We start from the raw sequence: 13305 nt of genomic DNA, 5'->3' as shown, positions 1-13305 counted from the left end.
GCCAACGGCTTCGTTTGCGGGGTGGACCTCTTAGGAGCTGGCTGCTTCTTGGTCATGAAGGGAGACAGGGCAGCCATTGGAGACCTCCTTGGAGGCGTTGGAGACCTCCTTGGAGGTGTTGGAGACCTCCTTGGAGGTGTTGGAGACCTCCATGGAGGTGGTGGCGGTGGCGGCGTTGCATAATCATTGCCCGGAGCACTATGATTATCTGGAGATTGAATAATTGGACTTAGGTTGGCGGAGCCCCTGCTGTGTCAGTACAAAAAAGAATAATTAGGTATAAGAAATTGTTATTATTAATCATGCATGTCAATAGAAAATTAGTGAAAAAATTATTTCGTTCACTTTTGTCCGCACCTATTGTCTGGCAGTTGAGGAAGCGGTGGTGGACTGACCCCAGGAATAATGATGTAGCGCTTGCGCCATAGTATGAATGACTTCTCTGCTTTTCCTAGAGTCTTCTCCCCATCACCTCCTGGAATGTCAAGAGCTAGATCACTAAAACCTTTGTTAACTCTATCCACTGAGACGCTAACATATCTAGGTGGTATTATTGCCCCATGGATTCTTGGTGTCTTGGTAGGATCTGGAGGAGAAAAAACACCAAGAGCCACCATGATTGTGGCATTCTCTTTTGGAATATGTAGCTCACATGATGTAAATGGTGCAGTGATGTCATCCACGGGGAAACGTAGCATTCTGTCATCTTGATTTGGCAACTCCATGGAAGCACAGCTGCTTTTCAACTGATCAGGGGGGCTAATATTACTGTTGATTCCTAGATCTGATGCCTGTCTTTGGGCACTCATTGCTATTTGCACTTGATTTATGATTTCATCCTGTATTCTAGCTTGCATGTCTTTTTCGCGCTCCTGTGCTTGAAGCAACGCCTCCCGTGACTCATGAACATATTCCTCCAACCTACTGATCCGCGCTGCAAAGAAATGCTCCGTCCTAAACCTCTTGTTCGGCCACTGTGTTCAGTAGTTCCGATGGCATATGTCAGTTCATCCTTCTATCTATTGGGCCTGAACGCACCAATATCTTTAGCTTGTAGAGCATAAGAAAATCTTTGTGTTGCTCTTTCGAGTTTTGAGACTTGAACCAGCTTCCCGGTCTCTTGGTCCAGTCTTCCCCCATCAGCGAAAAACCAATTCTTCGCGCGTTTGGGCCAATTGAGTGATTCTGGTGTGGTACCCTTGGCAAGAATGTCCGCTTCCATTTTTCCCACTTGGGAATGGCAGTCGCGTAGCCACCTAATCCCATGCCATGGTGGTATACCTTCTGTCGGGCATTCTCTTGGTTCCTTCTCACCCATTCCTCACCCTCTTCCGATGTCTTGTACTGTACAAAATCATTCCAGTAGGGCCTCAACTTCGCGAGCGGGTCCGTAGTATTGAAATTGGGCGTTAGGTTCTTCTTGACGTATTTCGTGTATAGGGATTTCTTCCAAGTCTAGAATTGTGTGGCCATCTTCTTCATAGCCCACTTTCGAACTAGGTCCTTCAATTCATCATCGTTGATAGCATCATAATCATCCGCTTGCAACGTGAAATATTGAAGGATATCATCCCAAATTAAATTCTTATCAAGATCAGAGACAAAACTAAAATGAGGCTCGTTGATCTTTTGCTTCCATTCACGGGCACTGATCGGAAGTCTATCCCTTACAAGGTACCCACAGTGTTGCACGGATTTCCTTGCATGTGGACCAAGTGGTTCGCCTGTCTCGATATTGAATTCCGATATTATGTAGCGCCCCTCCAATGGCTTTTTCGGGCCTCGAATATTTTTGCTTTTCGCCATTGTGGTCGTCGATCCAGAGGGCTACGTATAAAAAAAGAATAAATAAATATCATGTGTACACATAATAGATGATAGATATTCAAATATATATATATATAATATTCAAATATATATATAAATATATATACCTCGCCAGTATTTTCTTGCACGATATTTTCTTGGTTATCTTCAAGAGCCAGGTATTGACTCCCATCATCTACATCCTGCTGGTCACCATCGGCAAATTGAGTGCCGGTGTTGATAATATTCATCATTTCTTCATCCATGTTGTCTCTCGGGGCAGCCATCTAGCTTTTACTCCACTAGCTATATCTATAAAAAAAATAAAAACTATATCTATAAAATGGACTCCTGCAGGACGTGCCACCTCGAGGATAGTAACATTTGTAGATGACATTTGTAGGTCTGAAATTATCAAATATCCATCAAATTCTAGCTCAAAAACATGTTTAAATAAATAACCATCCGTACTAGTTGACCTTGCTTACGTGATCATCTCAGCGAGCATTTCTCCACCGGACGGCACCGTACTTGGCCAAGGAAGAGCTCCGATTCTACGAGGAAGGGAACATGGTCTTCCACGACCGTTGCCGCTCTCCCTCGTAGAATCAAAGCTCATCCTTGACATCCGTTACCGCTCGGCAGAGAACATGCTAGCCGAGATGAACACGGTCCGCAAGTTCAACTAGTACGGATTTTCTACAATTTTCTAACTATTTTCTAAGTTTTTCATTTCATGGAAAAATTAATTCTAAAAATAAAAGGCATGATTTCTAAGTATTTCATTTCATGGAAAAAATAATTCTAAGTGACCTGCTCGACATCGGCGAGCTCGCGGGCGTTTCATGGAAAAATTAATTCTAAGTGACCTGCTCGACAAAATTGAGAAAAAACACACGCTCTCATGACCTCACACATCTTCTAAGATCACGTAAGCCGTCGCTTGTCGATCCGATCCGATGGGGTTTCACCAGCGCTGAGCGTCGTTTAGGTTGCCGAGGATAGTAACATTTGTAGATGACATTTGTAGGTCTAAAGTTATCAAATATCCATCAAATTCTAGCTCAAAAACATGTTTAAATAAATAACCATCCGTACTAGTTGACCTTGCTTACGTGATCATCTCGGTGAGCATTTCTCCACCGAACGGCACCGTACTTGGCCACAGAAGAGCTCCGATTCTACGAGGAAGGGAACATGGTCTTCCACGACCGTTGCCGCTCTCCCTCGTAGAATCAAAGCTCCTCCTTGACGTCCGTTACCGCTCGGCAGAGAACATGCTAGCCGAGATGAACACGGTCCGCAAGTTCAACTAGTACGGATTTTCTACAATTTTCTAACTATTTTCTAAGTTTTTCATTTCACGGAAAAATTAATTCTAAAAAATAAAAGACATGATTTCTAAGTATTTCATTTCATGGAAAAAATAATTCTAAGTGACCTGCTCGACATCGGCGAGCTCGTGGGCGTTTCATGGAAAATTAATTCTAAGTGACATGCTCGACAAAATTGAGAAAAAACACACGCTCTCATGACCTCACACATCTTCTAAGATCACGTAAGCCGCCACTTGTCGATCCGATCCGACGGGGTTTCACCAGCGCTGAGCGTCGTTTAGGTTGCCGAGGATAGTAACATTTGTAGATGACATTTGTAGGTCTGAAGTTATCAAATATCCATCAAATTCTAGCTCAAAAACATGTTTAAATAAATAACCATCCGTACTAGTTGACCTTGCTTACGTAATCATCTCGGCGAGCATTTCTCCACCGGACGGCACCGTACTTGGCCACGGAAGAGCTCCGATTCTACGGGGAAGGGAACACGGTCTTCCACGACCGTTGCCGCTCTCCCTCGTAGAATCAAAGCTACTCCTTGACGTCCATTACCGCTCGGCAGAGAACATGCTAGCTGAGATGAACACGGTCCGCAAGTTCAACTAGTACGGATTTTCTACAATTTTCTAACTATTTTCTAAGTTTTTCATTTCACGGAAAAATTAATTCTAAAAAATAGAAGACATGATTTCTAAGTATTTCATTTCATGAAAAAAATAATTCTAAGTGACCTGCTCGACATCGGCGAGCTCACGGCCATTTCATGGAAAAATTATTTCTAAGTGACCTGCTCGACAAAATTGAGAAAAAACACACGCTCTCATGACCTCACACATCTTCTAAGATCACGTAAGCCGCCGCTTTGTCGATTCGATCCGACTGGGTTTCACCAGCGCTAAGCGTCATTTAGGTTGCCTTGTTTGACGGTTCATTCATGATCGATTCATGCTACTGACAAGCACATACAAGAGATCAAATGAGCCCTAGCTAGTCATCGTCTTCCAAACACAGACCCAATTGATGTCAAGACGCAAGAAATCGAAATGAGCAAAACACAGACCCAATTGATGGCTCCGGGGCTCCTCCTCTGCTGCGGCGTCGCTCGGGCTAGGGACGCTCAGCGCGGGGAAGCAGGCTCAGGCGCGCTTCGGTGAGGCAGCGCGTGCGGGGAAGGATCGGGCGTGCTCCGGTGAGGCAGCGTGGGGAAGGCTCTAGGGCTCCTCGTCCTCGAAGGTGCGGCAGCGCGGGGAAGGCTCGGGCGCGCTCTGGTGAGGACGACCGAGGTGGGCCGGGGACGAGGACGGCGCGCGCTCCAGCGAGGACAAGTGAGGCGCGCTGGCCAGCCAGAGAAGAAGCACGCGTGCGCGTGGGGCCGGTGACAGCGTGCGCGCGTGATGAGGCGAGGCTAGGGTGGTCGCCTGGGGGCGGCGGCGCTGCTGGATCGGATCGATCTGGTGGAGAAGAGAGGCGACAGTGTGGCGGAGACAGAGAAGAAGAGAACTAGAGAAGGGAGAAGGGCGTGATTTATAAAGGGAGACCTTTAGTCCCGGGTGATGGTTAGAACCGGGACTAAAGGTTCTTTAGTAGTCCCGGGTGATGGTTAGAACCGGGACTAACGGTGATGGTTAAAACCGGGACTAAAGGTCTAAGCTTTAGTCCCAGGTGTAGCCACGGCCCGAGAGTAAAGGGGATTTTGGCGGGCCGCGAAAACGCAGCCCACCTTTAGTCCCGGGTGGTTGATTCACCCGGGAGTAAAGGTGGGCTGTAGTTTGGCTTCCCGCCGGTTTCTAGAAGTTTTTCCTTTTTTATATATTTCTTTTATATAAATATGCAGAGAGTTGTTAATTGCCTAGTAAATAAAATATTAGCAAAAAAATTACAAAAAAGAATTCGTGGACCTGGTTTTGCATTAGTGTACATAAGAAAAATCTGTAACCTAAACTCTTTTGTTTTACCGTATAAATATTTAACATAGTGTAAATAATAATCATAATTTTCACCATGAAAAAATGTACTACTTAATTAAAATCATTAAAACTATTGCCTTTCCAAATACTACTTTCACATCCTTGACCATATTGAGTACATCCTCACCAGTTCGGTTGCCCGGCTTGGTCTGGTGGTCTGCATTACCTTTAAAATGCTTGCCTTTCTTTCTTATGGGGTGATTCGTAGAAAGAAATCGACGATGGCCAAGGTGCACGACCTTTTGACATTTTTTCAAGAATATACCTTTAATGTCATCGAAACAGTGCGTGCATGCATTATATCCCTTGTTTGATTATCCTGAAAGATTACTTAGAGCAGACCAATCATTGATTGTTACGAACAACAATGCTCGCAGGTCAAAGTGCTCCTGTTTGTGCTCATCCCACACATGTACACCTGGTCTGTTCCACAAAAGTAGAAGTTCTTCAACTAGTGGCCTCAGGTACACATCGATGTCGTTGCCAGGTTGCCTTGGGCCTTGGATGAGCACTGGCATCATAATAAACTTACATTTCATGCATAACCAGGGAGAAAGGTTGTAGATACATAGAGTAACAGGCCAAGTGCTATGACTACTGATCTGCTCCCCGAAAGGATTCATACCATCCGTACTTAAAGTAAACCTTAAGTTTCTTGCGTCATTTGCAAACTCTGGGAATTCTCTATCGATTGATCTCCACTGGGACCCATCAGCAGGGTGTCTCAACATATTGTCTACCTTACGGTCTTCTTTGTGCCATCGCAACAACTTTGCATGGACTTTATTTCTGAACAGACGTTTCAAGCGTGGTATTATTGGAGCATACCACATAATCTTGGCAGGGATTTTCTTCATGGGACGTTCGCCCTCAACATCACCAGGGTCATCTCGCCTGATCTTTATACCGCGATGCATGATATACCGGGCATGCATCTAACTTCTCGTACTCCTCGCCACGGTAGAGGATGCAGTCATTAGGACATGCATGTATCTTCTAGATTTCTAATCCCAAAGGGCAGACTACCTGTTTTGCTTCGTATGTAGTGGCGGGCAATTCGTTATCCTTCGAAAGCATCTTCTTTTGGATTTTCAGTAACTCCCCAAATTCCTTGTCAGATATACCATTCTTTGCCTTCCATTGCAGCAATTCTAGTGTGGTACCCAACTTCTTCTGCCCCGCATCACAAGTTGGGTATAGCAATTTCTTGTGATCCTCTAGCATGCGCTCGAACTTGATCTTCTCCTTTTCACTTTTGCATTCTCTTTGTGCATCACGAATGGCCCGACCAAGATCATCAGCGGGCTCATCTTCTGCCCCTACCTCTTCTTCAGCTTCCCCCATTGCAGTATCATTGAAGGCACCATATTCAGTAATAATGTCATCATCGTCCCATTGTTCTTCTTCACCTTCTTCCATTACAACCCCAGTTTTTCCATGCTTCGTCCAATAAATATAGTTTGGCATGAAACCCGACTTTAACAAGTGTGAATGAAGACTCCTTGAGCTAGCATATTCCTTCACATTCTTACATATGGCACATGGGCAGCACATGAAACCATTGCGTTTGTTTGCCTCAGCCACACGTAAGAAAGAATGCACGCCCTCAATGAACTCTTGGGAGCAGCGATCAGCATTGTACATCCAATACCGGCTCATCTGCATTACATGACATACATACCATATTAAAACCTAGAACATAATTAGTTAATTATACGACATACATGCCACCACACAAGGTATTAATTTATGAAAGTCTCACTATAATGTAGACAATCCCAACTACCACTAAAAAAACTAAAGCTAAAATGCACTTCAGCAGCATAACGATTTCGCGACCAATTCCAACTAAAACAGACAGATCATGCGTTTGTTCAACATCTATGGGCTTCTTCCACAGGATCACTGCCTCATCAGCCGCCGTAGCCGCCTGTGCAAGAGAGTTTTGCACGTGTTCAACATACTCTTCCTCCTAGTACCAGCCTGAACATCCAGTGCCATCCCACTGAAATTAAAACAAAAAATTAGAACTTTAATCACAATCATCATGAAAATAAGTATAAATTAACCATAATCATCAAATGCGACAAAATAACTCACATTGCGATCCGGACACTTGTAGAAGATACGGCCCTTGTTGGGACACTCCTTCCTCACCAGGTACTCCATCATAATCTTCTCCTCACACTTGCCGCATGCAATGAGAGGAAGGTCCGGCCTCAGTCGCTTTGGAATCCGATGAGAGATCAAGGACCCGGAAGCAGTTGCCATCTACTCTCTATACTCATTTTTAATATAATATAAATTTCTCATTTTATAAACAAATAAAATTAAAAAACCCTAAAATTCTCTATATCTCTAAATCATAAAGTGTGCTATGCATGCTAGAAATGAAAGCTGAATACTAGTTTTGAATAACTACTTTAACCTTCCTTCATCCAAATATGCAAACTTTAAAGTGATTTTGAGCTTAAATGGCTTACAAATAAAAAAAATCCACCATAAAAAACCACATATATCTAGTCCACAAAATGAGATATGCTACTGATGAAACATGACAGTATAAAGTTGGTAACCTTTAGAACCGAAGAATCGATGGAGGAATCGAAGAAATCTTGTGATTACCGGCGATGAGGAAGAAGAGAGGCCGGCGATGAAGCAAGAACACTGAGGTCGAAATGGCTCGGGCTCGGGAAGAAAGAATGGGTATATATAGGAGGGGGCCTTTAGTCCCGGTTGAAGATAGAAACCGGAACTAAAGGTCCATTTCTAGTCCCGTACGGAGCCTCTAGCCAGGAGTAGACTTTTACTCCCGGTTGGTCCCTACAACTGGGAGTAAAAGTTAACCTCTAGTCCCGGTTGGTAGCTCCAACCGGGACTAAAGGTCCCCTGCAGCAAAAGCCTGCCGTAGTAGCCGTTGGGCAGGGACCTTTAGTCCCGGTTGAATCTACCAACTGTGACTAAAGGTTTCTCTAGTCCCGAGCGCGAAAAATACCGGGACTAAAGCCAAATTTCAAAGTGGATCAAATGTCGTTTATCTACTAGTGGCAGAGAGCACTTTGAGAGGTAGAGCGGGCAATGTAGATTCTAATTTGAAGGTTCTGGGTTTGTGTTAAATGCCTTGCGACTTGCCAATGATGACCGACTGTGAGGCCGTAGGCGGCGGCGGTGTCACGAGCAGGACCAAAGCCCATGAGGTTGAAGCGATACACCTGCTTTTTATTTTATATTATTATTAATAATTTTTTATTAGGAGCAACTGTTTGTTGGAAACTGTCGGTGATAGTAGGTGTTAATTTTTATTTCGTTTGATTACAAAAGGATGGAAACTAAAACCAGGCTTTTAGGATTACATTTTTTCCCGTTACGTACGGTTGGAGATGCATGCTGTTAGGCTAGTGAATGATGATCCTTTGTTTAGAGGAAATGAAAACAGAAAATCATTGCAGTGGTCGATCGAAAACAAGGTTATTGGGTACATACGTGTCATGGGTGCATATTATGTGCATGCATGTCATCATTAGAGATAGATGACGTATAGGAGGCCAGGCCGGGCAAGTCGGGTCTGCATGCAACAACCGGCTAGGCGTTGTGAATCGTGATGGCTCCGACTCCGATCCATATCGGTACGTTTTGATCCGACTCGAACAAGGCATGCAGCCATATATGCAGGCGATCCGATTATTACGGCAAGGCGGCAACGATTGATCGTCCGATTATTCGTTGGTGTATCGGAATCGGAAGAGGCAGCCACCACCTTCCCCTTCCAACAACCCCGGCCTTCTTGTGTTTCTTCCATTATATATATTGATCGAGCCAGTAACAAAGGTTTTGAGCAGCCCCGGCCGGCCGGCCCTTTGCATTGCTGCTCGCTCGCTGTACGTATTTGCCTAGCTTGCCAGCCCCGATCGATCGATCCACCGCTGCGTGCTCAGCTCTTGTCGCGCCACCGTGCTTACATACCGGCCGTCGGTGGATCGGATCCACTTGCATTGGGGAGAGATGAGCTATGTGCCTGGAGCACCGAGATGGTGGCTTGAAGATGACCTAGACAGCATTGATCCCGTGGACTTGGCCTTGGCCCCCTATCGTCCTGGTAGTACATATTACCATGAAGCCTCTCGGAGAAGGAGGTCATTTTCTGCTCTACTACTAGTCGGATCTCGACATCGATCTCCATCGCCACCCCCATCGTCCCTCCAAACCGCTATCTCTGGTTCTGCCAGCCGGCGCCAGCGCAGTCCCATCAGTAAGCGTGCTCGCATCCCTGCCTCCAGCAAGGCCATCCTGGGGCTCAAGGAGGTCACCACCACGGACGACGACGACGACTGTGCCATCTGCCTTAAGCCTTTGGCTGATCCTGCAGATCAGGACAAGGAGGAGCCAACAGCAGCTGGTGTAGAGAACATGACAAGGCTCCGCGCCATGCCCTGCTCCCACACCTTCCACCAGCACTGCATCTTCCAGTGGCTCCGCCGCAGCGCCGCCTGCCCTCTCTGCCGCCACCGGCTGCCCACCACGGATGACGATGACGAGGAGGAGGGGGATGACTAGGAGGAACGGGAGCATGCAACAAGACGCACGGAGGCATCATATCCTAGCTAGGGTTCGACGACTACGAAAGATCCGATGATATTTTCACATCATCATATATCTAATATAGATTATGAAACATATATGACGACCCAGCAGCATCTCGTTCTCTTGTACCTACCTAGCTACCTTAGGTCCAATGCAATGCAAGCTGTGATCTGTAACATACATATAATCATAAATACGTACGCATGTGGTACTGCTTGATATATGCGGTTTCATGTTTCAATCCTTGTAAAGATACTCTGCTATAGTATAAGCAATTGTATGTGGAGAGCACATGCACCTTCTATTGACAAGCACGAGAATCGGCGGTGAGTGGTGACCTTGCAGCATAGTGGAGGTTGACTGGTTGTGGAACGAAGGAAAGACAACACCATGGGCGTGTAGATAGCGTGTTTGATCTTGTGGACAACACCATGGGCCAGGCTCGCACGGACCTCAGAGCAAAGGAAAGGCTGCATCCAAGAAACGAAACTCACCTTCGTTTCTTCCGGGCTCGGGTTGCATACTGCAGCATCGGACTTCGTGAAAATACAGCTGTGAGTGTAGAAAGGTAGGATCCATACCAAGTACAAGCAAACAAACAAAGGGTGTGTTTGTCCAGGCTCGTTGATGCAAGTGGACCAAAACATAGTTAGTCTCACCCATTCAACCTGCCACTCCACAGCCTGACGTCACTCCCACAATACACGCCATAAGAAGTACTATTTTATTTATAGCATTTTCATGATTTTATTTACTCACTCAAAAACTATAAAGTACTTGTACAGTGAGTACCTTTTCCTTTCTAAAGTTCGAATTAATTATTTTGTAGATTATTATGGGCTTTGGCCCGTTTTTTCTATTGTTGGGTTATCTCTTCCTAATTCATGTTAATTACATGTTTCCCTTGTCCCTTGACCGGCACCATCTAGCTGCACTACCCCGTGGAAATTTTATCCAGCATGGTTGAGAGCGATTGCAGGATGAGGAGACAGCAGACATAAGATAGTCCACGCAGGGGAGTGTCAAGATTTTATTGAGTTCCTTGCATCAATCAGTTCATCCAAAAACTTAAGCTGATATAAAAGAGAGGTGGACTAATGAATTGCCCCTTACATGGAGGCTCCCCTTAGGCCTTACAATGGAATAGGAACAAGCAACAATTATTTTATATAATTGCTCTAGCCAGGATTGGAATTCAATATCTCTAGCCCTGATATATGCCAAATTTGACTTATAAATTGCATGCACCAACTAGTTCAACCCAAAAGCTTAACAGACTTGCTAGCTCCTGGACGTCCGATCCGGGCGCTAGCGTCCAGCGGATGCTGCCCGCACAGGGAGCGAGCGAGCTCCTAGCGCATCGGGCAAGCGAGCGAGCGCATCAGCAGTGGGCCCGCGCCGCCCCGGACGTTGCCCACACCACTCCTGACATCGTCCTGCGCCGCCAGCCGCTTCCCACGCGTATCCCATGTGGAACACCCGATCTACTTTTGAAATACTCAGATGCAACAGTTGCAACATATAAAGGAAGACAGATGAAACACTCGAAACAAGCGTATGAAACACTTACGAAAACGCCTAAAAATATTTAAAACCATTGCAAACATATGCAACATCCAGATGAAACACTTGCAAACTTACATATGAAACACCTGAAAACACTTAAAACATATGCTCGCAACATGCATGTATATGCAACATTTAGATCTACTTTTACAACATCCAGATAAAACACTTGCAACATTCGTCTGGAACAGATGAAACATTTAGAACATATACTTGAAACATACGTGTGTATAGCCATTATAACATGTGCAGCATCCCGATCTACTTTTTGCAACATCGATATACAACACTTGCAACATACTTCTGAAACATTTGAAACACATGAAACAAACTCTTGCAACATACGCTTTCAACGTAGCATCACTACTGGAGACCAGCTCTTTGCCGAGTGCCAAGTGGTTTGCCGAGTGTTACACTCGGCAAAGTCTTTGCCGAGTGTATTTGGTGCTTCGCCGAGTGCCTGGGGCACTCGGCAAAGTCACTGTTTCCCGTAGTGATCGCCACCCCCATCGTCCCTCCAAACCGCTATCTCTGGTTCTGCCAGCCGGCGCCAGCGCAGTCCCATCAGTAAGCGTGCTCGCATCCCTGCCTCCAGCAAGGCCATCCTAGGGCTCAAGGAGGTCACCACCACGGACGACGACGACGACGACTGTGCCATCTGCCTTAAGCCTTTGGCAGATCCTGCAGATCAGGACAAGGAGGTGCCAACAGCAGCTGGTGTAGAGAACATGACAAGGCTCCGCGCCATGCCCTGCTCCCACACCTTCCACCAGCACTGCATCTTCCAGTGGCTCTGCCGCAGCGCCGCCTGCCCTCTCTCCTGTTGTCATGTACGATGCTTATAAACCAGGACATCTCCTCCACATACGATATCATGACATCTCAACAAGTTTCATGATTTTCGGACTTCGTTTGCATTTTATAGAATTTAAAAACAATTCGTCCGCAAGTTCGTTGTCATGTTTCGTGAATAAGATGTTCGAAATTTCGGGTCAGTTCCTGGATACGGCATCACACTACACTCAATACCATGAATATCATTTTTTGAATCATTAAATTCCATTATTCGATGCACGTGCAGTTCAAATTTGCATTTTCCGAAAAAATTCAATGAAATGAAATAAATTAACTAAATATAGCAAACAGTTCGGGAAATGTACCAAATTTCGACATGGAGTACCAAGTACTGTAAGAGGACTACAGAAAAAGTTTGGAGGTCAAAATACCCAAAAAATATTTGGTTTGCCTAGTGGCATCTTTTGACACTCGGCAAACATGCTCTTTACCGAGTGCCAGATTCTAGGCACTCGGCAAAGAGCATGCCAAATTTTTTAAAAAATGTTTGCCGAGTGCCTCTCCCCCCGGCACTCGGCAAAGTGGTATTTTTATTAAAAAAATACGATGCAGTGCGGTTTAGGGTTTAGATTTCAAAAAAAAAAGGAAAACACGTTTGCCGAGTGCCCCGATCTGGCACTCGGCAAACCGGCACTAGTCCTTTGCCGAGAGCCAGATCGGGGCACTCAGCAAACGGCCCATCCACAAACCGGCCGCCAACCGTTACCTCCCTCCCACCCACACACGCAAACATGCACGCCGCCGTCCCGCCCCGCCCTGCGCCGGCCGGCCCGCCTTCCCGCCCCGCCCCGCGCACGCCCCGCCCGCTCACCCGCCGGCGCGCCCCCGCCGCTCTGCCGCACCCGCCGCTCCGCCGCCCCTCCCCTCCCCGTGCGCCGCGCCCGTGGCCGCCGCTGACGCCGTGCGCCGCCGCCCTTCCCCGCGTCGCACGCCGCCCGCCGCAGCCCCTCCCCGCGCCGCGTGCCGGCGCCTGTCCCTCCCCTGCCAGCCCCCGCCCCCACGCCCGTGTGTGGCAGAGCGTGGCCAGCTCGCCCATGCCAGCCCACCAACGCCGGAGGGTTAAGGAGGGGAGGAGGAGGAGGGGGGGAGGAGGGGAGGAGGAGGAGAAGGAGGAGGAGGAGTAGGAGCCGGCCCTACCCCCGGCAGCGCCCCATGGACCGCCCGCCCCGACGCCGCCCGTGCCCGACCCCGTT

General features: G+C 46.8%; 1 pseudogene; it reads left to right on the top strand.

Moving 5' to 3' along the window:
* The first annotated feature begins 9112 nt into the window (after positions 1-9112).
* LOC136509453 (E3 ubiquitin-protein ligase RDUF2-like) lies at positions 9113-9715 on the top strand (annotated as a pseudogene).
* The last annotated feature ends 3590 nt before the right edge of the window (positions 9716-13305 follow it).

Source organism: Miscanthus floridulus, chromosome 15 (genome assembly GCF_019320115.1).
Source record: "Miscanthus floridulus cultivar M001 chromosome 15, ASM1932011v1, whole genome shotgun sequence".
Classification (NCBI taxonomy): domain Eukaryota; kingdom Viridiplantae; phylum Streptophyta; class Magnoliopsida; order Poales; family Poaceae; genus Miscanthus; species Miscanthus floridulus.
The sequence above is the reverse complement of the archived record's forward strand: the minus strand, read 5'-3'. Positions and strand labels throughout refer to the sequence as shown.